Here is a 27428-nt window from a genome sequence, read left to right on the forward strand (position 1 = left end):
CTGTCTCCTTTCCCCATCCCAATCATGATAAATATATTTATACTTACTTGATTATGTCAGCCAGACAATATTCCCCTAATTGGCAGTGATCAGGGTTTCAGAATTGTTTGAGCGAGCCTGCTGTCTCTCTATCCGGCAAAGCAATAAGGGGCCGCTAATGCAATCCCCATTAACAATTTCCAGTGGAATAAAAAAACGATCCCTAGACTCAAGCATGGCAATGAATTTTCCAAACAGCTCCTAACAGCCAGCCCTTGAGGAACTCAGACTTACATGAACCGTCCCAGCACAGAATGCTTTTATAAATCTTCCCCACCCCCAGCTCCGGTGCATAGAAAAAACCATAGCCACTTCCTTCTGCTCGAGGTTCTTCTATTCTTTTGCTTTTTTTTTTTCCCTTTTTCCTTTTATTGGGTTTATGGAGCTGTCTTTTTGGGTTTTTAGTTCTTTGTAAATTGCAGGGACATCTGGCACACGGCTTATTGCATTTGCTAGCTCTGGTATTTGTAGATATGCGCCCTGTCTGCTTGTGTGTGCATGTTAACACTCCCCATGCATAATGTATGTGTGCATAATTGGAGCTTGAGCGCACAGGCTTATTTTGACATTTAAGTGTAACTACACAGTGCTGATCATAAGTAATTTCTCAATAAATATTTATTAAATGAATGAATGCGCCAAGAAGGCAAATAGGCAACTATCATTCATTCATTCATCAGATATTTCAATACTTAGCATATACTGGGCACCAAGCTACACTGTCCCTGTCCTCCTGGGGCTCCCATTTGAGGGCAGGAGGCATCTTGGAGACACGGTGCTAGAGCCCTGTGCAGGGTAGCAAGGAGTTCCAAGGAGAGAACTTAGTGCACCTCAGTGAAGGCTGAGGCCACGGAGGTTATCTTGAAGGTAGTGTGGCCTACACAGGACCTAAAGGGTTCAGATGTAGGACAGCACCATCAGTGACAGGATGGAAGAAACAGCAATGTTGTGATACAGCAGTGAGGCTGGGGATGGCAGCAACAGGTGGGAACTCCGGCATGGCCAGTGTAGGGGCTCGGGATGGACCAAAGGAAAAGAGCCTCGACTATCCCCATGAGGGTGGGGAAGCACCATTAACTCCTCCACTCAACCAAAATTCTCTTGGGTTCTGCCAGAATTTGTGTGCACACACCTCAAAGCAAAACTGTGACCAGCCCAGGAAGTCTGAGGTCACAGCCTGATCCCATCATTAAGGAGCCATGAGGAAGTGAACTTGGAGGGCTCCAGGGTTTGTTCCAGCTTTTACCACTTAGGTTGCAAGGATTCTCTGAGGTTTGTGGACAGTATGTACCTGGGCCTATTCTGTGTACCAAATGTGGGCTCTCAGGGAACTAGACTAGTTCCAAGGAGCACACAGTGTCACAATATCACTGTCTGACAGTGCAGAGGCAGCCAGGGACTCTGAGGCACAAATTTATATGTATCCCTAAGAGACATTCTCAGGACTATACTATATGACAGAGACATCCCACTGTCCCCAGCCTGGGTCAGTATCTCATGTCTGTGAGTCCGAAAAAACCCCAATTAGTTCATGGCACTGATCCCTGTGAGATTTAGTTTCTCAAAATCATTGTTCAGTTCACATCATTTCTACTTAAAAACTCCCAGTAATTCCAATTAAACCAAATCCAGAGTTCTTAGAGTGGCATACAAGGTCATCCCCAATCTGTCCCCAACCCTTCCTGCCACAACCCCACCTCTGGCAGGCAGGACATCTAGTAGCAGTGTCCATGAGTGTTCCCACCACTCTGCCTTTCCTTACTCCAGCCCCCCTCAAATTCAAGTCCATCTCCTTGAGGGTTGCAGTCTTGTTACCCCGCCTTCTTCTGTGCAGCACTTACTGACAGTGTTGTTCCCTGGTGACAGTTAATTTCATTTTGTGGTTTGTGTTTTTCATCTCCAGCTAACTCGTAAGCCCCAGAGGATAAGAACCAAGCCTCACTCCTCTTCATAGTCCATGGACCTAACACAGTGTCATGCTCACTGAAGATATTTGCTGGTGAATGAGCTTCCTACACGGCCCTGACTCTGAGACCTTTCCATAAAGTTCATGGAAAGTGTGATGATGATGATGACTTGTCATGCTAGTGCTGCTGCCTGAAGTTCATTTTCCCTCTTCTTGGAAAAAAGAAATCTTTGGAACAAAAGGAACCTTGGAGAGAGAGACAAGTTTGATGCAACCATTTTGGAGTAATGAGAATGTGAAACATTTCCCCTGCAGTGCATAAACAGTATTTTATATGTGTTTCTTGGAAGCTTAAAGTTCATCCAGGAATGAGCTATTTCACAGATCAAAAGGAGCATATGTGCAATCCACCAGGAGGAATAATCACTCTGCTAAATTTAAAGGGAGAAAGATTGAATACTCGAGCACAGAAGTAGAAATGTTTTAACGTCACATGGCTGGAGAGGAACACGAGTGACTTATTTAATTTCTGGCCCCGTTCAGTTTTGATGGTATATGTGCCAGGGAGCAGCACACGGAACTTTTCACAAAAGAGGAACTGGCTTTAAATCAATAAGGAAAATCACCGTCTCCTTACTGATCCAATGGCATTTAAGGAAGCGGAGCATTGCCAATATGGACAACCGTGCAGAATTTGTCACTGGGCAGTTAAAACCACCATCTATGCTGGCAGCTGTGTTTTCCCCAGAAGTAGAACTGCAGGGAGAAAAATAGCTTTTAAACTTCAGTTCCATTTTTACAAATTAGATCTTTTTGTGAAAAACTGTTTTAAGTCCAGATTTGTTTGTTGTTGGTTTTTACCTTTTCTTTCCTTGTTAATAAAGGAAATGACTGTGTCTTCTTACCCACATGGAAATTTATTCATTTACTCAATAAATATTTATTCAGCACCTATCAGGAGTCAAGTGTGGTTTTAGGGACTGGGGATTTGGATGAGGACAAGGGAGACGAAGTCCCCAGCCTCATGGAGCTTGTCTTCTAGTGAGGGCTGGAGGGAGATAAATACCATAAACATGTACTATACCAGGCACAGATAGCTGAAATAATGCCGATATATTATTGCATTTGAAAACTTAGTTGCCAGAAAATTAAAAATTAAAATTCTTACACAAATACTGTCCTAGCTTACACACACACACACACACACACACGCATATATAGTATACATCTATAGTAAAATCTCTGTAAGTTGACCACCCAAGGGACTGTAACAAACTGGCCAACATCCAGAGGTAGTCAATATAAGGGACTAGGACTGCTGTACTGATACCTACATGTGGTATATGTCTTTTATGAAAATTAGGTCCATTTAAGGAGGTGGTCGGTGGTCAGCTACAGAAGTGCTGATCACTGTATTTTGGGGCATTTTAAAAGAAAGATCTATTAAGAAATACATATATGCTGCCCTTCCCTACTGTTGGCCTTCCCTACTGACCTTTGGCAGGTCATGTGTCTCTGAGGTACATCTCTGGAAGATGGATTTGTGACAACTTGTATTTGCTCTGTTAGGAGACTAAGTGGCACACTCACCCTCATGGTTGTTCACACCAAAAATCTAGAAATTCCTTCCAGACTTCTCCCTGTCTTTCCTTCTTCTTTCCCAAATCTGGCGCTCCCTCTAGTTGGTCTTTCAATGCAAACTTTTAAATATACCTAATATCCTTCTCTTTATCACCAGCACCACAGCTTTGTGCGAGCTTTATAATGTCTCTCGGCTGCCCAGCATCCTATTTCTCCTACCTGGCTCTAGGCCCCATGCTGCCCTCCTCACTGCTTCCAGAGTGATTTATGTAGAGTGCAGATGGCTCTGCCCCGCCTCTGGTTACCATCCTTCCCTGGCTCCCGACTCCTGTAGGATGACACTCAGGCTTCTTAGCCCGGCCCTGCCTGACCATGTCTCTGCTCCTTTCCCTGACCTGAGGCCTGAGCCATAGCAGCCCATGTAAGGTGAATAGGTGATACAATGTGCAAATTATCCCTGGGTGTTTCTTCTTTGAATGCCCTTCTTTTTGTACTCCTTAATTTTTGCCATTCTTTAATATGGCTCAGATGTCACCTTCTCTCAAGGCCATCCTTGAGCTTAATAATCCCCTTCCTCCTTTCTTCCCTGAGCCATCCTTCCCATTTCAAGTATGGCATCCAATGAGAAGCCATTGGTAATGATTCGTGGACAGTATCTTCCCTCCCAAGCTGTAGGCTCCTCCAAGTAGAGAGGATCATTTTTGTAATCTTAGTGCCTGGCACATAGTAGACACTCAATAAGCGTAGAATGAATAAAGGAAGGAAGAACCTGTGGTCACTCTGGCATGGCTTGTGCTGACTATGCATGTGAGAATTAGGTGGCCTTTGGAATATGACAGAGTGAAACCAATAATGGGTTTTAAACATTCAAGCTAATGGGGTGCAAGTGATAAGTAATTTCAATACCAGATTTTCTTAGACAGTATTTCTGTGTGTGCTACATCTGAAGATGGTAGAGAAGTTCAAATAAATGATTAAAGCATGTATTAAATAATTTGGAACATTTACTGCAGAAGGGAAACTTGAAGAGAATAATGGTTTTTAATGAAAGGAAAGATTGTATTCTGAGGATAACGAAGCACTCTCCTTCTTCACAAACACAGATGAAGAAATGAGGTTAAAGCACTTCAAAGATTAAAGTTAAAAATAAAATATAACTCGGAGGTTTTTTATACTGGGATATGTGAACCCATTTCAAGTCACTATTACAAATAACTCACATGTGTTGAGGGCTTACTTGGACTCAGGCACTGTTCTAAATGGTTACTATGTATTATGTCACCTAATATTCACAACAAACCCACACAAGTTTGTTTAAAATTTCATTATTCCCATTTTACAGGTGAGGAAATGGAGGCTTAAGGTGGTTAAGTAACTTACCCAGGCCACATAGCTGGACGTGGTAGAGGTGAAACTCAAAGCCAGACTTCTGAGATTTTGCTCTTACCAACTCTGCCCACTGCCTTGCTAGAGCCTAAAATAGATGTCAGAGCTCCATATGAGGATGGAGGCCTGAAGTTCAACTTGAGAAAGCTTACTCAAGTTCAAGTGAGTAGTTTAAATTTAAACAAACAAACAAAAATCTTTGAACATACAAACTGTCCTCTGTTGCCAAGGCAACTAGCTCTCTTGTGGTCTTTCTTTCTTTCTTTTCTCTTTTTTTTTTTTTGAGACAGTCTCACTATCTATGTTGCCCTTAGCAGAGTGCTGTGGCATCACAGCTCACAGCAACCTCAAAGTCTTGGGCTCAAGTGATCCTCTTGCCTCAGTTTTTCATTGTTAGTAGGCTGCTCTTCGACTTCTGAGCTCAAGCAATCCACTCGCCTAGGCCTCACTTTATTACACCAGTGTGTGTGTATATGTGTGTGTACAGTGATTCTTTACTCTGGTGAGTTGGCCTACCAGCTCTTATCTTTCTAATCAGGCAGTAAGTTGTTTTGTTTTGCTTTTGGCTCTCAGGGAACACACTGTTTCAGCATCTACATATGTGCATGTATTTATAAGACCTGACATAAATCAAGTCATATTTAGATATGATTTTACCTCTAGAATGATGGAATTTACTCTGGGGGCTGAAGAGTCAGCATCTTTTTCCTTGTTATTTTTTCCAAGACAACCTTGTTTAGTCTACCTCGGGGGCATACACAGCAGGGTCACAGTCAGCACAGGACAGGGGCAGCCTGGCCCTAATGAAACTCAAATGCCTGTTCAGAAGAAAGTCAACACTTATCTGATCCGTGGAGAGGGTAATCAGGCACTGAGCTGCTCCCAGGCTGCAGGCCAGGTCAGGAGAACCAGGCAGCCCAGCAGGAGCCCTGTGAGAAGGGTGGGAATGAGTCATCAGACTTTTCAGGTTGACTGAGATGACTTCTGTTGATTTTCTTTGAATTGAGATGTGTTATCAGTGTTCACACATTGGGCATAACGGGAAGATGAGTGAACATTCTCTTGATAGGGCCTGGCCTTTGGCAGGGTTGTGATAAGATTGGGGTTAAGATAGGAGTGACTCTGCAGAATATGCTGGGCAGTGTGTGTATGCCTTGTGCACCAGAGGTGTGATGGCAGATAGACCCTCCCAGGAGAAAATGCCATATTTTCTCACATTATACAGAAGTTATCCTGGCTTGATATTTTACTCTCTCAGGGCAAGAGGAGGCATTGCTAATTTGTCACCCTTTGAGTTCATGATCTAGGGAAAGCACTTGCTTTTTTAACGTTGAGTTCCTTATAATAACTGGATAAATTACCAATGCCTTGATTAAGGGTTTGGGTTCTAAGAGTTCGTTTAACATTTCTGGCCTCAGTTCCTTCATCTTTAAAGTGGAAATAACAATGGTACCCATCCCCTTGGATAGGAGTAAATAGATGAATACATGTCAAATGCCTAGAACAGTATATAGCCAGCATTAAACTCGTATTTATATCAATGCATATATTTTTGTTATATAACTTGATATTTGTCAGAGGACCTACTCCAATGCTTGATCAAAATAGATGCTAGATAAATATCTGTTAAATATTGAAGGAGATAGATTTAGTGGAATATACGTATGGCTACCAGTTCTGGCTGCTCAGTAACCTCTAACTCAGGGACAGAGTGGCAAAACTGGGTGTCAGACTTAATTTCTATTGAGCAATATTTCTTTTTTTTTTTTTTTTGTAGAGACAGAGTCTCACTTTATGGCCCTTGGTAGAGTGCTGTGGCTTCACACAGCTCGCAGCAACCTCCAACTCCTGGGCTTCAGTGATTCTCTTGCCTCAGCCTCCCGAGTAGCTGGGACTACAGGCGCCCACCACAACACCCGGCTATTTTTTGGCTGCAGTTTGGCAGGGGCCAGGTTTGAACCCGTCACCCTCGGTATATGGGGCCGGCGCCCTACCGACTGAGCCACAGGCGCCGCCCTATTGAGCAATATTTCAAAAAGAAGCAATATTTCAAAAATACGTTTGTTCTGCAATCAAACATCTCTGTGGAATAAACAGATGGGAATACAGATGATGATATTGCATGAAGATTACAGAGGAAATGGCATGAAGAATTGGGTTGGAGAATGTCACACCCGAAGCACAGGTAGCAGGGACAATGACTCTAAACTGAATCAAGAGCAGGGTCTTATACAATCAGAAACCTTTAAACTATAACATATAGTTGTGAGTCTATCAAAATAAATAAATATAAAGAACAAGAGTCAAATCCCTGACCTGTATTTACTGTCTATTTGTTGTCTAATAATGACAGGTTCAACTTGAAATAAACCATTTCATTTAACAAATAGAAAGAAAATGAAAAGTATAACGTTACTGGAACAGTATAACAACAGTACCTTAGTATTAGGCTGGATCACTTAAAAGTTGCCACTTTTTGGATTAAAAGTAAAAGTCATACATTGTTAATTTCATATGGTTCAATGTAGTATATTTCATCAAACTGACACTAAATCAAAACACTTACATTACTTTGCCTTTTATCGTCCTTATAACGAGGGCTATGAAATCAAATTGGCCAGTTTTATTTGTAATAGGCTCCTTTGCCTCTCAGAATTTGTGCACAGTAGGTGCTAAATAAGTGTTTTGTTAATTGAATGGGGTTTTGTTATTTCCTCTCCAAAGTTAGGTCTAAATTTTGCCACACTAACTAATGCTGAGACTGCCCTTAAAACATAATTACCAAAGCGTAGGCTTCATTTCAGTTTTTAAGATTTAGATAAATCCTTTCTGTGACTCGTTCAGGCAGCACTGGGAAGCTAATTAATACATTATTAATATATTGTAGAGACAAACAAGACTCCGCTTGCTCACACAGCTATGACAAGAATAAATTTAGGTCAGAAATATTTTTGCAATTAAGAGAAAATGTTATTATAATGAGAAATTATTTTTCATATGACACAACACTACTCTGCACGTTGAGACACATTATAAATTTACAAATAAGGTGAACAGAAGAGTCAGGCAAGCTTTTTCCCCAATGGTTCTAATCGTTCAGAGCCGGATAGGGGCATCCAAAGTGCCCTGAAATGAACTAGCAATGATAACCTTTTGGGATCGCAGGAATGGAGAATGTCATTATTATTCATATGAGATTTCATAACAGTTGGGATTGGTGCCAAACTTTGGAGCGAGGACTGAAATAATGGAGCAGGAGGCATGAAATGGTTTTCAATTCAGAAAATAAAGAGCTGCTTCTACAGTGGGAGAGATGGGGCATGTTCAAGGAGGAGCATGAAAAACCCATGAGTTACAGCACCTCTTTGGGGTCTCAGTTTTCCCATCTTTGTTAACTACCTCCTGGAGAATAGTCATTCTCTGGCACATCTGTTGTTGTACGGACACAAGGGATAAGGCCTAAAAATGATAAGTATTTCTTGAAGGGGGGAAAGACTAGAGCTGTAAAATGTATGACTTTGGTTTTTGTTGACCCAGAGCTGTGACAGCAACCACGTTGTACTGGCAGAGTTCTAAGAAAACAGAGTTGCTTTCATTTTTCAAACAGAAGAACCACAATCTCCAAATCAAACATGTGGGCAAGAGCGGACTCATGGGAACACCAATTTTAACAACCCCCCCCCATGCCATGACTTTTTCTTAGACATCTTTTGAGCACGGAGCAGGCACATTTCTGCTTAATTTTTACTGTCTAATGAGATCTCAGCCCCAGGTGATCTGCTCCTACAAAAATGTCTCACTGCTAATTACATTTTAGAATGGTTAGGGCAAGAATAGTTCCAAACATACTTAAGGTAATAACTAGTCATATATCCAGAAGGTCAACAGTGCAATCAAAGAGAGAAAAAATTAGCATATCTTAAGAAAGAGTTCAAGTGGTTTTGTACAAGAGCCCTCTTTAAGTCTACAAGTATACCTAAAATACTGATAGAGCTAGGTAATTCTATATTTCCCTTTTTAACTTACTGCAGGCTCCTGATTTCAGGGTGTAGTGTCTGTGAACAAGAAGCCTGTGGCAGGTGAACGAGGAAGGAGTGTTGCTAGGGGAATCGGCTTGGATTTTAGGTTGAGGGTCTGAGCCAGGGCTGCATGGCACCAAGTTGCAGAGAGGGGGGCTGTTGGCAGCTGGTGAAAGAAGAGAGGTCATGCCAGAGAGCTTAGCACTGGGTCAGGGCTCTGCGCCAGTCTTCCATTCCAGCAACAACCCAGCTTTGATCCATGATAACAATAAATCCCTCAAATGATTGTATATCAAACTCTGAACAACAAAATGACAATCCACTGTGATCAATGAAGTTTCTGTGTCACTGATTTTCCCCCCAACTTCCCATTTTTTAAAATGATTTTTAATGAACATCAAAGAGAAGGCATTGGAAACTCTACCCGTTACTTACTCTTTTAAATGCTTGAGGTATCTTTGGTTTAGAAGTGCACGGTATTTAATTTGTTTTAAAAATATTCACTGAGCCCCGAAGATGTACTTGGCAATAGTTATATAGTTAATAGTCTTAAAGATGATTCCTAAAAATATCATCTGCCAAAACCCCCAAATAAATCATTTCTACTCTGCTGAAGGTAAAGTATTAAAATAAAAAAGCTCAAGGATTTTTTTTTTTTAAATGTGCTAAAAGTGGTACTTTTTCTCCTCTAGGAGCCCCACGCTCTGCACGAGGAGTTCCTCTCAATAAGGGTGCAATGCAACCTGGCATTGTGTGAAACAGCCTAAGAACTCACGATTTCATGGGGGACCATACTCTGTTGGAAAAATACAACTAAGCTAGGAAGTGAAGAATGACTTTTATAATTCAAACTATAGGACAATTTTAAGGCAGAAAATCGAATCACAGTGAATGAAACTTAACTCACTAACTTTTAAATATGATAAGGTCTTTTTAATGACCATTTTTAAAACAAAACATTTCAAATGTACGGAAAAGTACAGAGAATAATAACAGCAAACTTATCACTCATAGGGTTTTAATGAGTCAATGTAATTGACCCTATTAATTAGAGGTTCTATAGTTGCTCAGGAAGGACTTTTCCAAATGTGAGACTAGTTTCTGGGGACAAAGCCTTTTCCTAGGATGTGGAATTCTCTTGATCCTGGGCTACTCTAATTTGAGCTCTTCTTTACATTAATTTCTGTTCTAGGAGATCATGGAGCACTATCGGGGCAGGGGGCCATACCCATTGTTAGGACTGCCCTTGCCCTGTAGCCCACAGGCCACTGCCCAGGTCACAGGCGATCCAGGCAGATCAGTGCTCATGTAATGATTCTAATACCAGACCACTGTGAGTGCTGCTGAGAGGGAGATTTATTTTGTCTGGGGAAGAGCTGGGAAGAGGGGATGAGTTGAGGGCTAGTCCTCAAAGGTTGGTTGGGATTTTGGAAGGTGGTGGCAGGGAGGGATCAGGGAGCTGAAGCCGGAGTGAGGGCTTTTGGTCTAGAATGGTGAGCATACTGTCCTTGGAATAGAGTGCATGTTCTCAACTCACTGGGCAGGCTTTGACTATAAAATTGTTGAGAGGCCTCTAAATTGCTGATGGAGGCATCAATACCACCAAATTTCCTAATTTTCTTTTCCAACTATGCTACCCAACTTTAATGAATTTTTACATTTCATTTTAAACCGTAAAATCAAATAATACAATAATAATTTACTTTTGCAGCACATGTTACAGTTTACAAATTGCTTTTTTCTACACATTATTACATTTGATCCATGTAACAGCCCTGTGACACCCTGGGCTCATCTGCCCAAGCTATTTCCTTTGAAAGTAACTTCTAGTTATAGAAACTACTAGTCATAGAAATCAGAAAAGTTTCCACTAGCAGGCTTATTGTGTTAGAAGCACAAGCCAGAATACAGCCAGCAATTCAGGATAAACGAAAGGAGAGGGCCCCAACGTAGAGAATGAGAGTCCTGGGAGGATGACAAGACTGCAGCTTTGGAAACAGTAATGCAGAAGAAGGAGGCAAGTGTGTAGCAGAAAGCAGACGATGGAGCGAGGAGGGCGGTGGTCCTCAGTGCCGCACGCAGCAGGGGTGGAGTCAATGCCTGCTCAACCACAAGTGGGGCTGGGTGTCTCTCTTGAGCAGAGCCCTATGAAACACAACTCAAAAATATAAAATGGTGTCTTTCAGAACATGGGCATAGAATAAAATGAGTTTTTTTTTTTTTATAACATCAAGGAGCAAAAGACTGCTTCAAAATCTAGAAAGGGTTCAAAATCATTTGACATGTCTGACATGTTTCTCATTCCACAATACCCCCTCTCTTATAGCCTTAATAAGCTGTTTTTCAGGCCAGGCATGGTGGCTCATACCTGTAATCCTAGCACTCTGGGAGGCTGAAGCAGGTAGATTGGTTGAGCTCAGGAGTTCAAGACCAGCCTGAGCAAGACTGAGACCCCATCTCTACTAAAAATAGAAAAACTAGCCGGGTATTGAGGTGGGTGCCTGTAGTCCCAGCTCCTTGGGAGGCTGAGGCAAGAGGATTGCTTGAGCTCAGGAGTTTGAGGTTGGTATCTTGACACTGAGGCCTTGACACTCTACCTGAGCAACAGAGAATGTCTCAAAAAAACCCCCCAAAACCAAAAAAAACCTCAAACAAAAACCAAATTGTTTTTCGGAGCACATACATAAGTCATGCACTTTTGCAACTATTTTACAGAAGCAAAACAACCAGGACACTATTATTGTTGCAATCTAGTTGGATAAATCTTGCTGATGTTGGATGCATTAACCTATCTATTTGGCCTCCTGTTAATCAGTTTAGAACTACTTAGAGACATGATATGCAATGAAATTAATCCAATGGCAGCAAAGTGAGCTAATTCAGTTGAATAAATCCCTTTCCATGTAAAAGAACTTTGTTTTGTAGCTTGTTAGAAACAAAATCCACAGGACAGTATAACGCCTTCTCTGGAACTGAACAAATACATTTATTCTAGTTTTTCTGACAGCTAAATTCACATTAGAGCTATTTTATATGATAGTACACTCCACTGTCCTTAGGTAAGGATCATAGTGAAAGTATTTGCAGGACAACCAAAATGTTTTGGTGGAATTTAGCCTAAGGACTACTGCTCCGACTAAACTAAATAAATGCAGCAAGGATAGACAACTCCTTGGAGAGAGAAGAGAGAGACTAATAACTAGCAGAACTGTGCATAGCCTTTTATATTTTTCCTTCTTTATTTTTCATGGTCAAAAGGGCAGTTGGCACACTGTATACACTTAATAAATACATTTTAGTGGTAACTATTACAAGCAGGCAAGAGTTGGAACAGGTCCAGAGGATACCAAAGGGATTAAAAGGGCGGAGAGAGACTTTGAGGGCAACCAGCTAATGGAATTGGGATTCTTTTTTTTTTTTTTTTTTTTTGTAGAGACAGAGTCTCAAGGTACCGCCCTCGGGTAGAGTGCCGTGGTGTCACACGGCTCACAGCAACCTCCAACTCTTGGGCTTATGCGATTCTCTTGCCTCAGCCTCCTGAGCAGCTGGGACTACAGGCGCCCTACAACGCCCGGCTATTTTTCTGTTGCAGTTTGGCCAGGGCTGGGTCCGAACCCGCCACCCTCAGCATATGGGGCCGGCGCCCTACTCACTGAGCCACAGGCGCCGCCCTGGAATTGGGATTCTTTAGGTTAGAAAAGGGAAGGCTGAGTTTGGCAGTTGTGAAGGGAGGTTTATGTTATTTATCGTTATTAAATGTTAGGAATCACATGTATGCGAGGTAGGAAGAAAGAAAGTCAACGTATATCCCAGTAAGGGTATTTAGGGTTAGAAATGGGGGAGAAGTCTTGACTTAGATGTACTGTAAGGCATTGACAGGTCCCTAAGAAATCTTTCTCTGGAAATGTTAAAGTTGAAGAGTAGATCATCTTTCTGAAATGATTTAGGTGCCCTGTAATAGGGAAATGACACAAAGGTCCCTCAAGTTCTATTCCATTTTTCTTGCTGTGATTTTTCAGTGGCCAGTGTGAGGACCCGGACTGGCTTTTCAGCCACCTTTCTCCACAGTTGGCAGCACCTGACCCCTTCCTGCATGTCAGCTGTGCTCTAGACTCAGCGCTGAGCCTTTTCTCAGTTGGGAGGGATTTAAGAAGCTCACTGTAGCTGAACACTCAGCTGACTCGGCATCAGGTCACCCCTGCTGCTAGTCTGGCTCTGAAGTGTCCTACTTCTAGCAAGCAGGATTCTGCCTTGTTCCTAAATCCACATCTTACTGGATTTACCTGCAATCTGCCCTTATACGCCCATGCTAATACTCGGAATGTTTTCTGGCTTTCCATGTCTAACACGATTTTGAGATCATACCCAGTACCCACTCGAAGACTGAAGCCTTTTCTCTTTCTCTCTCTCTCCAGCTCGCACCTCCCCTTGCCCTCCTGCATCATACTTGGTATGCAGTCTCTGAACCCTAGCTCTGTCATCTACAACCGACTGCCTTTGTGCACAGAGAACTAGTCACTTTCTGTCCTGGATGTCTCCTGCCCTCAGCTCCCGCTCCCACCATTACTCAGGCCACCGCCAGTCTGTCTGTTCTTTGCCTAGCCATATCAAGACATGCTACACAGCTCCATCTTCCTACACCCTTCTACTATTTATAGTTGCAGATGTGAACCTTTCTCTACAAACCATCTACCTCTCCCACAGGGTTTTTCAAGCTTTTCTTGTGGGGCCTTTTAGGTCTTTATTGTGAGGGCTTTCTTATGCATTGTAGGATTCTTACCTGCTCACCAATTTTTACTTCCCCTTCCCACCAATTGTGACAATCAAAAGTATCTCCTGGCATGAACAAGTGTCTTTGATGGGAGGGGGCTGGTGTAAGGGAGAGAATCCCTGCTCTACAAGAATCCAGAAAGGCAAGAGTACTTTAAAGCCAGTTGTTATACACATAGAGACATAGCTGAATGTATATGGGATATTTAAATCTGGTAAAAATTGAAACTAACAGCTCTAAACTCTTAATAAATACCAAATGGAAGTTTTGTATTATGACACAAGGTGGATAATGGATAAAATGAGGTGAAATCTCTCAACCCTAGATCAGTTCTCAGATTTTATTGTGCATGAGAATCACCTGGGGAATATGTTTCAAGTTCAGGTTCTGATTCAGTAGATTTGAGGTAAGGCCCGAGATCCCGTTTTCTAACACCCTCCCAGGTAGTGCTAATTTTACTGGTCCTGGGATCACATTCTGCTATAAGTAATGAGGCCCTAGATCAAAATACCAATGAGAGGTCCAGGAGGGGCTTCTGGCATGTTAACAATGACAAGGTCACAAGAGTAACATTAAATTTTGCATTAGAATGATAGACTAGAAAAATGCGGATGTTCCGTGCAACTTTCTAAAATGAACAAAATTGCTCATGTTTTGAAATAGGACATTTCTGTTAGCTTGACATTGTGAATATTGTACAAGTTTTCTAAGCACTCTTTGCTTTGGCCAGAGAAAACCTATGAACTGCTAAGCTAGTTTGATAAGACTTTTAGAGGTTTCCTAAGGTCTAACAGAAACCTTAACTTCAAGGTCTTTGTAGCCCTGTGTTACTAACGGAAGAGGGTAGAGTTGAGGAAAGGGATGGGGGAGGGGAGAGAGAGAAGAGCGTAAATTTAAATGAGTCTTGTGATGAAATAGATATACTTTATGGCACTTAGTCAAATTACAAATAATTCTGTGCAAAAACTATACTGACATCACATGTTGTTACTACAACCCAAAATCAGATCACCCAATTATATCTTTAAAACAGTTGCAGAAATGAATGCCATGAACTGTAACTTGTAGTGATAAGGAAAATCAAATATGAAAGCTGCTGAAAGCCGGAAATAAATTTTTCTCCTCTCATCTAAAACTGCCTCTGAGGAACGTTTCCCTAGGGTTTTGCAGATACCCAACTCATTGCTGCATATCCTTGGGAAGAAAATGGCCATTCAATTTGTTCCTATTTTATAGTTAGAAAGATTGAGGCCTACTACCCTGTTTCCCCGAAAATAAGACAGTGTCTTATTTTAAGGTGTGCTCCCAAAGGTGCGCTAGGTCTTATTTTCAGGGGACGTCTTATCGTTCCTGTAAGTAGGTCTTATTTTCAGAGGATGTCTTATTTTCGGGGAAACAGAGTAGGTTGCCTAAAGATGCAGATTTTTCCCGAGTTGCAGATGATTTAGGGGTAGGAAAGAGAGAATAAAGTTATGGGCCTTTCGAAGCCAGAGATCCAGCATGAGATTAGCTACACCAGCTAGCCCTGAAATATTTTGACAGGTTGCTATCAATGTGATCAGTTGTAATAGGGATAAATGTTTCTGCATTTTAATGTCTCTGTGCCTAGAGATTTTTTTTAAGTCAACAATAAATACAGAATAAGAAAGATCTGGCTTAATAGGAGTGCATGGGAACTCATGGGTTTTAGTTGACCACAATTTCAGTATGAGTCAGTGATGTGACATGAATGCCAAAAAGTCACATGTAATTGTGGGCCCCATTAATCGAAGTACAGGAGTTAGACAAAGGTGGGCAACCACCTGCATGGTGTTCCGCATCCTTAGACCACTCTTGGAGAGCAGCGCTCCATTTGGGGCACCCTCAGTTAGGAGAGGTGATAAGTGAAGTCCCTCCAGAGTTGAGTGCTGAAAATGATGGCAGTATGCAAAACTACATCATAGGAGGAGTGGTTAAGAGAACCAAGGATATTTAAGCTTGAAAAGAAGACTGAGGGATACCTTGGAAGTGGGGCAAGAGCAAGCTATGTGGAAAAAGAGCTTAAGGTACTTTCCAGTGACAGAAGTTTAATCTTTGAATTCCCCAAGAAAAAAAACTTGGCAAGTACCTTCTAACTCTCTTTTGTTTGCAAAATAACAGATCTTTAGCAAAGAAGACTCTGTTCCCCTTTTGTTTTCCTTGAAGTGAAATACTTTGTAGATGCATTTATGGGCCCTTGCTAAAGCATCTCCTCTGCCTACTAGTGTGCCTCCTGTAAGAAGCCCTCTCTGAAATCCCCACTTTGTGCTGGTCACCTGTCATCTATCTCCTTATCATGAGTTTTGCCTTGTGGTAGCATTTCTGTTTTTGTTCATTTGTTTGTTCTAATTTCCCTAATACACTGTTAGTTCCTTAGGGAAAAGAACCCTATTATGTCTTTTTGTTTTTATTACCCTTAATGTTCTCTCAGTACATCTGGGTACCCTTGAGCCAGGGATTGAGGGAATTTCTGCAGACGGTAGCCAAAAGATGAATTAAAGTAATCGGACAGGTAATCTTTATAGCATCTATATGACAAAGCATTGCAGCATGCTCTCTTGATGATAATAACACCTAATTGACCCTTCACTTTGTGAAATAATGTGAGCTGACTAGGTTAGCTGTATAGTAAATCTTGCTTCCTTACATCTTGCATTTAAAAATGGAAGCTGGGGACAACGCTTGTGGCTCAAAGGAGTAGGGCGCTGGCCCCATATGCCGGAGGTGGCGGGTTCAAACCCAGCCCTGGCCAAAAACTGCAAATAAATAAATAAAAATAAATTTTAAAAAATGACTAGAGATGGTTACAACTTTCAAATTAAAAATAAATAAATAAATAAAATAAAAATGGAAGCTGTATACCTATGCTGGAGAAAGGCAAAGTCTTCTGTCTAGATCTAGAAGCTCCATTTTTTTCGTTCTAGGTGTTGGGAATTTCTTTGAGAATTCCTTGACTTCACACTGTCCTCTTCTTTGTTTGTTCGGGTATTTACCAGGGTGACTAGTGTCAAGTCACAACATCTTATGGTACCTAGTTTCTAAATATTATTAGTTTATCTAAAAATACTGATTTTGTAAATCAAAATTCCATAAAATGAATGTGTTTAAATAGGAAAACATTATGTTATATATTGCACAAGCGAGATATTATTTATTTATATAATATCAAAGATATAAAAATGTTTTGGTATAGCAACTCATGAATCTTTTTTTTTTGTCACCCTGGATAGAGTGCTGTGGCATCATAGCTGACAGCAACCTCAAACTCTTGGGCTCAGGCAATCCTCTTGTATCAGCCTCTCAAGTAACTAAGACTATAAGCACCCGCCAACCACACCCAGCGGGTTTTTTATTTTTAGTAGAGATGGGTCTTACTTTTGCTCAGGCTGTTCTCCAACTCCCGAGCTCAAGCAATCTACCCACCTTGGGCTCCCAGAGTGCTAGGATTACAGGCGTGAGCCACTGCACCTGGCCACAGGAATCTTCTTAAGTCTCCTGTATAGTGGCTTAAGAAGTAGTATCATTTCACTAAAGGCCATAGGAATGTATGGGGCATGCTGAGTCATTTGTGAGTGACTTCTTACACTTCTCTGTAAGAAGCTGACATTAACTCATCAGCTGTTAATCACAAATAGAGTTGGTCACCTTCCTGGTTACCGAGGTGCCCAGGCTGCCCTTGCTAATAGCACTTAGCTTGCATTAGTACAAAGGCCTAACGAGGGTCTTCTTTCTGCGTCTCAGAGTGTCCATGTTCAGAGCTGCAGGCCCTCTCGTGAGTAACTTCCAAGAACTTTTCTGAGACATTAAGGAATATTAACTGTTAATAATGATAAATCCGCTGGAAGGTTTTGTGCCCTTCAAGAAGAATAACTTCTTTAGAAGGATGGGGTCTATCAGCCTAAAATAAGTCCCTCAGGATTATTTATTTATTTCCATATTACTCCCTCAACTACCCAAAAAGGACGATACAATAGCATGATGGTTCGTCTGCCTGGTGCAGAGTGCAGCGAGAACATAATCGCTGTGAGATAGTCAGCCCTGCGGCCAAGCAAGCAGCCGGCAGATTGACAAACGAGCAGTGCACCAAAGCGCTATTGGCATTTGTAGTTTCTGACAGGATTTAGACATTGCAAAGGAATTCATCAAGAATTGGATGCCAGCTCTTCTGACCTGTGGGGAAGGGAGAAAGGTCTTGCCATTTGTGGTAGAAGGTCATTTCCCTCTGTTCTCAGACTTAGGGTGATTAGGTAGTTTTCAAAAGAAAACCAAAGGGCTTCAGAGAACGTGTGCTCTAATCCTTCACTTGATGGAGGAGGAAACCGAGGTCCAGAAAAGTTAGGTGACTTATTCAAGGTGATGTAGGTAGGTTCTGTTAGAGCTAGAATTCAGCCTTCCAGAAGCTCCATCAAGGGTTCCTGCATCTCCAGAATGCTATGCCTACCCCAGTGTGGTAGAAGGAACTTGGCCTTGGTGCTAAGCCCTGGGAGACATCAGCAAAATTACCTTGAGCAAACCACCTAAATGTTTCAAGCTTTGCATTCTCCACTTTGCAAAACGAGAGGTAAAATGTGTGGTCTATCTACCTCAAAGATCACAGGCAGATCAAATAAGATAATGAAAACTCTCTTAAAGCTCTACCAGGATTAGTTCAAAATAAATCTAGATAAAGGAAGTTTTTCCTTTTGAGAAAATATCATGGACACCAGAGAATCCAGGGACCACAGGAAATTCTGGGCGAAGTTGTGTGAGTTTGAGTGCTAGGCACGGTTAGTTTCTTCACACCCTGGGGACAATTTTCATAGCTTCCTCATCTGTGACGTTCCCCTTCCCCCCAACTCCTGTGTGCTATGGATATCAGCATATTTATGATCAACTTGGAGGGATTTTTTTTTTTTTTTGACACATAGTCTCACTCTATTGCCCTGGGTACACTGTGTGCCATGGTGTCATAGCTCAGCAACCACAAACTCTTGGGCTCAAGAGATCCTCTTGCCTCAGCCTCCCAAGTAGCTGGGACTACAGGTGCCCACAACTACACTCAGCTAGTTTTTCTATTTTTAGTAGAGATTGGGGGAGGGGGGGGTCTCGCTCTTGCTCAGGCTGGTCTCAAACTCCTAAACTCAGGCAATCCATCCACCTTGGTCTCCCAGAGTACAAGAATTACAGTGTGAGCCACCTTGCCTGGCCAGTTTAGAAGGCTGATATAAGGCATTAAGATGTGACAGTTTCCTTAGATTTAATTTATGGTTGAGATCCTCTTGCTAGTCTAACTGATTCAATAATCCATTATCTTCAGAACAAAATCTATTTGGGAGAGGAGAACCTTTTCAGCTATCTGACTTTATATTTTGTTCCATAAAGGACTAAACCTATGACCTATAAAATGATGAATAGAAATTTCAAATTACAAATCAACTAGTCCTCCCACCACTTTGTCCTCCCCTTGTAATATTTCCTAGTTATTTTGAAAGATTTTTCTTTGAAATCGTATTTAACAAGAGAACTATCTACTTATTATTTGCTGAATTCCTACTGAGTTCTCAGCAGTTTGTTTCTAATATTTTCCCATACAGCAATTGACAAAAGGCACAAATCATAAGCCATTTGTAAGCTGACGCATTCAGCCCGTGGTTCTGGAAGGCTGGGAGTGTGGAGAAAAACAAATGAAATATTATTCATGACCAATCGATCAATTAGGCTGCTTTTCATTAAAAAAACATAAAAAGGCAGAACCAATTTAGCAATGACTATGTTAGAAATGCAAAAAAAATATTAATGATAGATTTTTTTCTCATTTATTTTTAGCTCTCTTTAGAAAATTACACTTGAGAGCTTTCTGTAACAGCAATTTAAGGAGTGGAAAAGGCTTGGCACAGCAGTGGAACCCTTTTGTAATGCTAATGAAGGGGGCACATACATAGTTTGTAGGGCATTTTCTGAATTCCGTTGTAGGTTTCAGAAGACACAGACGGACTTATGAAATATCTGCCTATAGAGGTAACCAACCAGGGAAGTTAACTGCTAACACGAATCATCTGTCGTCCCATAAGGAAATCCACTGCGGTCTTTTATAAATCTGACAATGGCTTATAACCTTGTGTTTTAGTGGTAAAACATTATATAGTGTAAGAATATGGGAAAGGAGAGGGATATTTTCCTTCCTAACTATATCAAAATAGCATCCCCTGCCTGAAGCTCAGCGCTCTCATAACTCCCCTTTTGTTCTTTTTAAGATTTTTTTTCCCTTTTTATTCCTGCATATTTCTCTTTGTTCAGTTCCAAGAAATTTATGTTTAAAGTTTCTTGGATAGAGCCTTAAGCTATATAAATACGGTAAGTGTATTATCTATGCTTAGTGGAATTCTATTCTAATTCACATGTGTCAAAACCAAAAACGTGCTCCCAGACTTTCAGTGACTTCAGATCTGGGTGTGTGTGCCATTTGTGTCCAGAGAGTGCTCTGGAATCAGACTGCCTGGGTTCAAATCCTGGCTCTCCCATGGTCTGGTTAAGTGAGTCTTGCAAGATATTTAACCTTTCTGTACCACAGGTTCCTCATTTGTGAAAGAAGGATAAGATTAGCACTTTCTTCACTGTACCATTAGGAGAAATAAATGAGTTAACACCTGCAAAGTATTGGTACAATGCTTGGCAATCATAACAACGGAACACTGTTTTAGAAATTTTACATATGTAAATTATTTAATCTTCAAAATAATCCTGTGAGACAGGTACTATTCATTTCATTTTATATCTTAAGAAACTGAAACACAGGCTCAGCGCCCGTAGCCCAGTGGTTATGGTGCCAGCCGCACACACCGAAGCTGGCGGGTTCAAACCCAGCCTGGGCCAGCTAAGCAACAATGACAACTACAACAGAAAAATAGCCAGGCATTGTGGCGGGTGCCTGTAGTCCCAGCTACTTGGGAGGCTGAGGCAAGAGAATGACTTACGGCCAAGAGTTTGAGGTTGCTGTGAGCTGTGATACCACAGCACTCTACCTACGGTGACATAGTTAGACTCTGTCTCACAAAAACAAAAAATGTTTAGTCAACCTAATCTTGACTTTATTCCTAACTTGGAGTTTATAGGAAATACAGGGGGTAGAGGAACAAATTAACCAAAAGGCGACAACAAGTCTGGAATATGGGACATTCTGCAAGATAACTGGCCTAATCATTAAAAAAATCTGATATTGGCCAGATGTGTTGGCTCATGTCTATAATCTTAGCATTTTAGGTGGCAGAGGCAGGAGGATCGCCTGAGGCCAGGAGTTTGTGACCAGCCTGGGCAATATTCAAGACCCCATCTCTACCAAAAAGTACAAAAAGAGAAAAATTAGTGGGTCATGGTGGCATTCTCCTATAGTCCTAGCTACTCGGGAGCCTGAGGTAAGAGGATTGATTGCAGGAGCTCAGGAGTGCAGTGAGCTATGACCATACCAACTAAGCTCCAGCCTAGGTGACCGGCTGACACAGCAAGACCTATCTCTAAAAAAAAAAAAATCCGTTGTTGAATAAAGAGATATAAAACCCAGCAGAAAAATATTTTTTTATTTTTTAAAATTAGAGTCTTTTTTTTTTTAATGGTATAGAAGATGTTTGGGGACAAATGAGGAGGATTAAATATGGACTAGATATTAGATGATATTAAAGAATTATTATTCACCTTCTTAGGCATAATAATGGCATTGTGATTATATAGGAGAATATCCTTATCCTTAGATGTATCTTGAATTGTATAAGAGTGAAATGTCATTTTATCTGCAACTTACAAGTGATTCAGAAAAAAATACATGTAGAGGGAGCAAATACAGCAAATAGTTGCATAGGTGGTAAGTTCTAATATTTCAACTTTATGTTGGATATTGTCTTCACTTTCTTCATAAAATACATGTCTCAATATATCTCCTTTGGAAAGCATGTAAGACTTTTATTGTCATGGACTTTGTAATAGTTTCTTTTCATTCTCTAAAACTTTTGTCGATAAGTGCACATTTAAAATGAAAACTATCTTTAAAAGTTATTTACTGAATTCCTATTTGATGCAGGCTTATTGAAACCCAATGTTAACATTGTTGAAGGGAGCTCAGTGCCTAGTATAGGGCCTTGCACATAGTAGCTGCTTAATAAACCTTTGTAAAAGGTGTATTTGATAAATAAGGCTATGCTTTTTTGAGAATTGTCAAGTGCCAAAAGGGCGGATGGGCAGAGACACATAAGGATGTGTTATTCCTTTAGGAATCAAGCAAATACTTCAGATGAGTGAAATGTGGGATAATCAACTCTATCCTTTGATTCAAACAACTAAGGTCATGAAAATTCTTGAAAAAGTTTTGAGTTTGTTTAATGCAGATGCAAAAACTAAGAATCCGTTTCCAGGATTAACCCAGCAGCAACTGTTACTTATTTAAGAATCCTGATGAAATCATACTTAATGATACATTTCTGAACAATTGCAGACTTTTCTTGATCCAGGAAAAGAGGCACTTCTCCTCAAGTTTAGGCATGAACCCTACAAGTCACCAAGGTCAGCAGGCATTGCTCTCATGGGAATCAATAAATAGGGGGGAATTAGGATCCTTTTCAACTCTTCCCGAAGGCAATGGTTCTAAAATAGATGGCTTTAGGCAGTAAGTGAGATACATTTTGTGTAAAAGGTGGGAAGAAAATGATCGGATTCAAAGAAATAATTAATAATGATAACATCTTACATTTTCATAGTGTCTTTTTCAGGCACTTCATATCTATGTCAACTCATTTATTCTCACAATATCCCTGTGAGGTAGATATAGAACAATTGAAATTAAAAAAGAAAAGAGATATTCATCAGGGCCTAAGATGTGGAAGATATTCAAAAGGAAATTATATTAGCAATAGAGATATTTCCTCATATTGAGCAGATCGATCACTTCCTCTCTGCTTCAGAAAAGTCATTTTTAAAAAGATAAAGTCTATTATAATTCAGAGAGAATAAGATTTCCGTTTACTATATGAGAGACATTCAAAGTTCAATCTGGAAAGGTAGATTTATTTAGTAATATAGGGCCGTCTCTCATCTATGAAAAAAGCCAAAAAAGTTCTCCAAAGGGTACAAATCAGATTTTTAAAGAACTTGAACTTCAAATGCACTTAGGTAGTTCTCTACTAAGTGTACCTTTATTTACAAAGTCTTCATCACAAAAATTTACAAAATATTCTTTACGTGTTGGCCACTTCTTCGTAAAATTTTGTAATAAGTATTTTGTAAATAAAGATATATGTAGCTACATTTTCCCCTTTTCCCTATGTATGGTGACTTTAGGGGCAACTATTGGCACAGCCTACATTTACATAATGTTCTTTCATAGTGGATGTAAAGATGGTCACTATAAAACTATTTTATAAATATGAAGTTTTATATACAATACTGCATTGTTAGAGTAACTTATACAAAATGTTCTTTCTGAAACCAAAAGTAAGAAAAAAACAAAGGGACCCACTAAAGAACTAAACAGTTTATGATAAATGTAGTTGTACAGAACAAAAGATTCTTCAACCAGAAGATTCCCACCCTCAGATAACACAACCCGAGTGCATGACATTTTTCCCATTGGATTTTTAGATTCTATACCTCTTCCCTTCTCTTAATTTGTCAGGGGATGTATATTTTCAATTACGGGCCAATTAAGTTACATATGCCAACGCCTGATTCCAGGTATGTAAATGTGATAATTTTTTTTTCTCTAGTTTTGGCCAGGATCAGATTTGAACTCACCACCTCCAGTGTATGGGGCCAGCACCCTACTCCTTTGAGCCACAGACGCCACCCAATGTGATAATTTTTAAGTTAGTGAAATCAAATCTTTGGCTGTATATTCAATTCTCTTGTTCAGGAGCAGCTGGGACAAAGAGCACAAAGGAGCTATCTTCAGATCGGATGCCTACAGTAGAGACAGCCATAGAGATGGAAATAGCTTAACTATTAATAAAGGTACAAAGATAGACAATATACTCTCAAAATACATTTCAACAAAAAGGTGTAAGAGTGTGTGTGTGTGTATGTGTGTGTTTATTGGAAAGTAACCCAAACTAAAGTTTTTTGTAAAGGTAACAAAAATACTACCAGAATTGGAAATTTGAACAAGAGAGAAATCCTGACCCTGGAGCGCTGGGACTCACTCAGTGCTGTTCAGCCCTCCACTGCTGCAACATCACATCCACCCAGTTTGGATTAAATGCTGGCTATGGTGAAGTGGAATTTTACCTCTGTGATCCTAAGGTCTAAAGTCTTTTGCTGAGATGCCTGTGAAGCCAATTAGTGGAGTTTTGTGTGTGTGTGTATGGACTGAATAAGAAACAGGTTTGTTTGATAGAATTTGAATCTTATCACCATGAATATTGTCATGGCAAAAGATTTAGACACCTTAGCGGACGGGACTGAAGTATTAAAAGTAATATTTAGAAAGGCCATAAGATTCATTTGAATTAGAGTTGACTCACAGAGAACATTCTGCAAAATATAAAACAGTTCAAGGTTTCTAAGAGCATGTGGACTGATGTATAATGACATACCTTTTGGAAGCAAAGAGGTTGAGTTTGTCTTGGCTTTGGCACGGAGTTACTAGACTTCTCTCTTGCAAGAAGGAAGATGAGTCAAACTATCAAACGTACTGCATTTCAGAGTATAGATCCACCTTGCACAGTCTTCCAAGCACCACACTGAGAGAGGGTGCTTACAGATCCATTAGCAGTGCCTCCTCCTCCCCACCTCACTCCTTCCTCCAGACTGCCCCTGGCAGCCCAGCAGTCTGTAGGCAAACCACACAGGAACTAGCACACACAGAGGGGTTCAGAGACTTGGGCGTGAGCCTTAGATTATGTGGTTTTGTTTTCTTGCTGCCAGAGTTGAACTAAAATGCAGAAGGTTCGAGGGAACACTTTTGCTCCTTTATATTCAGTTTCAGTTTTAACAATATCCCCCCTGAACACTTTGTTCACATAAGAAAATTTCTAATCCTAGATATGGCTCACCAGCAGGCTGATGCTATGGAAGACCCTCATTTTCTTTTAATATATTCATGCGTCCAGAGAAATCTTAGGGCTTTTTGGAAGAACTTATTTAAGACCATCCTCAATCACTCACAATGTTAAAATCCCAGGGAAAATGTTTTCTCAGTGCCCTCAGCCTGTAATACTACCCTAGCCCATCATATTACTTTTGGTAAACAACAACAAAAAAAAAAAAAAAGAAGAAGAAGAAGAAGAAAAGCTCTGCAATAAGTTCTAATCCTAGGGTTGCCACAGTCCAGCATGAACTGGGACCATTTCGTTAGATTTTTGAGACTTCATTTGCTGTTGAGCGAGATGAAGGAGTGTCTAACCTTTTGGCTTCTTTGCCCCATGTTGGAAGAAGAGTTGTCTTGTGCCACACATTAAATACACAAACACTAACAAAAGCTGATGAGCAAGAAAATAAAAGGTCCATGCATAATTTTGTGATACCCACCACCATAGATAAACAAAAATGTCCTCACCATAATACACATGTGGCCTGAGGGCTACAGGTTGGACACCCTTTAAAAATTTTCCCTGACCTTGAGTTTTGTCATCTTTGACTTCCTTAGTTCAGATTTATAACTCACCCTTCCCCCTCCCCCAGCTGCAACTTGTGAAAGCCTCTTCCTTTCTCTTTGGTCTTGTTAGAGAGAAGATTGCCAATGTTGCATCTTTTGCAGAAAATTAGAGACATTGCTACTTGCTAAGTAGCATCATTCAGAGTTTGGGGGCTGGCCTCAAGATGAAGAGGGATATGTTGGCTCACAGGGACATTCCTAGCATTAATCCCTGGAATGCCAAGGAGGGTGTCTTTTTTTTTTTTGAGACAGACCCTCAAGCTGTCACCCTAAGTAGAGTGCTGTGGCATCACAGCTCACACCAACCTCTAACTCATGAGCTTAAGTGATTCTCTTGCTTCAGCCTCCCAAGTAGCTGGGATTACAGGTGCCCACCACAACACTGGGCTGTTTTTTGGTTGTAGATGTCATTGTTGTTTAGCAGGCCTGTGCTGGATTCGAACCTGCCAGCTCTGGTGTATATGGCTGGCGCCTTAGCTGCTTGAGCTACAGGCACCAAGCCAAGGAGGGTATCATGTAAGGCCTAATTTAAGGCTTCTAAAATTTAAGCTTAGGCCAGGCATGGTGGCTCACACCTATAAATCCTAACACTCTGGGAGTCTGAGGCAGAAGGGTCACTTGAGCAAGAGCAAAACTCTGTCTCTACAAACCCCAGAAAATTTAGTTTGTGTGGTGGCATGTGCATGTAATCTCAGCCACTTGGGAGGCTGAGGCAGGAGAATGGCTTGATCCCAGGAGCTTGAGTTTGTAGTGAGCTAGGATGATACAACTGCAGTCTAGCCCGGGTGATAGAGCCAGACTGTCTCAAAAAGAAAAAAAAAAAAATTAAACTTACTCTGAAATGTGAAATGGCATCTTTTTCTATCTCTTTGTCCCTTAATTTCTAAATCTTGCTCAAAATTTACTTTCCTTTTTAAAACCTTTTGTTTGGTTATAATTACTCAACATTTTTGTTAAAATAGAAAAGAATCTGGCATTGAATCAGGAGAGTACTTTGGTGATAGAAGATGCTCAGTAAATAACAATCAGATGAGTTAAAGAAAATAATTTGCTACCCCTCTTGACTCCTTGACAATGGTCTTCTTATTTATTTTTTTTTTTTTGTAGAGACAGAGTCTCACTGTACCGCCCTTGGTAGAGTGCCGTGGCGTCACACGGCTCACAGCAACCTCTAAGTCTTGGGCTTACGCGATTCTCTTGCCTCAGCTTCCCAAGCAGCTGGGACTACAGGCGCCCGCCACAACGCCCGGCTATTTTTTGGTTGCAGTTTGGCCGGGGCTGGGTTTGAACCCGCCACCCTCGGTATATGGGGCCGGGGCCCTACTCACTGAGCCACAGGCGCCGCCCAACAATGGTCTTCTTATTAACACAAATTTGTCAAATTGTCTTAAGTCCAAGTTATAGCTGAACAAGATCCTTATTATTTCCACATGTTATAAACATAAAAATTAAAAAATAACAATATGTTGCCAATTTTAAAGCAATAGCATCTTGGCGGGGCATGGTGGCTCACACCTATAATCCTAGCACTCTGGGAGACTGAGGCAGGTGGATTGCTTGAGCTCAGGAGCTGGAGACCAGCCTGAACAAAAGCAAGATCTTGTCTCTACTAAAAATAGCAAAAACAAACTGGCAGTTATGGCAGGTGCCTGTAGTCCCAAGTATTTGGGAGGCTGAGCCAAGAGGATCACTTGAGCCCAAGAGATTGAGGTTGCTATGAGTTTATAATGCCCAGGGCAATGAAGTGAGACTATCTCAAAAAAACAAAACCAACCAACCAAAGAAACAAAATCCCAAACAAGAAAACCAATAGCATCTCTCCATAGTCCTTCATATCCATCAGCCTTCTCAGTGTAAGGAACTTCTTGGATCCCATCATTACATGGATCAGCACCATCAGCAAGTTTTCAAACACTGAAATCCTCTGGCCACAGTTCTTTCTCTTCAATTGCTCCCAACTCAGTGGTTTTGAAGTGGTTAAACAGTAAACTCCTACAGTTCCATGGCTGGGAAGTGTTAAATTATGGTATATAGGAAGTACCATGGTATTTTCAGCTTGTACCCGAAGGAGGAAGCTACTTTCCCACAGGGGAC

The 27428-nt window shown here is 40.9% G+C and overlaps 1 protein-coding gene across 4 annotated transcripts in view; it reads right to left on the reverse strand.

Moving 5' to 3' along the window:
• Positions 1 to 24582, reverse strand: part of LOC128581563 (GRB2-related adapter protein 2) — a 64688-nt gene extending 40106 nt beyond the window's left edge. For 2 of the 4 annotated variants that reach the window (XM_053584548.1, XM_053584545.1), the window contains exon 1: positions 24274 to 24582. The gene's annotated coding sequence lies outside the window, so the exon portion shown is untranslated. Of the gene's footprint in view, positions 1 to 8938; positions 9004 to 23476; positions 23562 to 24273 lie in introns of those variants that run through there. The other 2 variants (XM_053584547.1, XM_053584546.1) reach the window with 2 other exon arrangements.
• Between the last annotated feature and the right edge of the window lie 2846 nt (positions 24583 to 27428).

Source organism: Nycticebus coucang, chromosome 3 (genome assembly GCF_027406575.1).
Source record: "Nycticebus coucang isolate mNycCou1 chromosome 3, mNycCou1.pri, whole genome shotgun sequence".
In the NCBI taxonomy this organism is placed as follows: domain Eukaryota; kingdom Metazoa; phylum Chordata; class Mammalia; order Primates; family Lorisidae; genus Nycticebus; species Nycticebus coucang.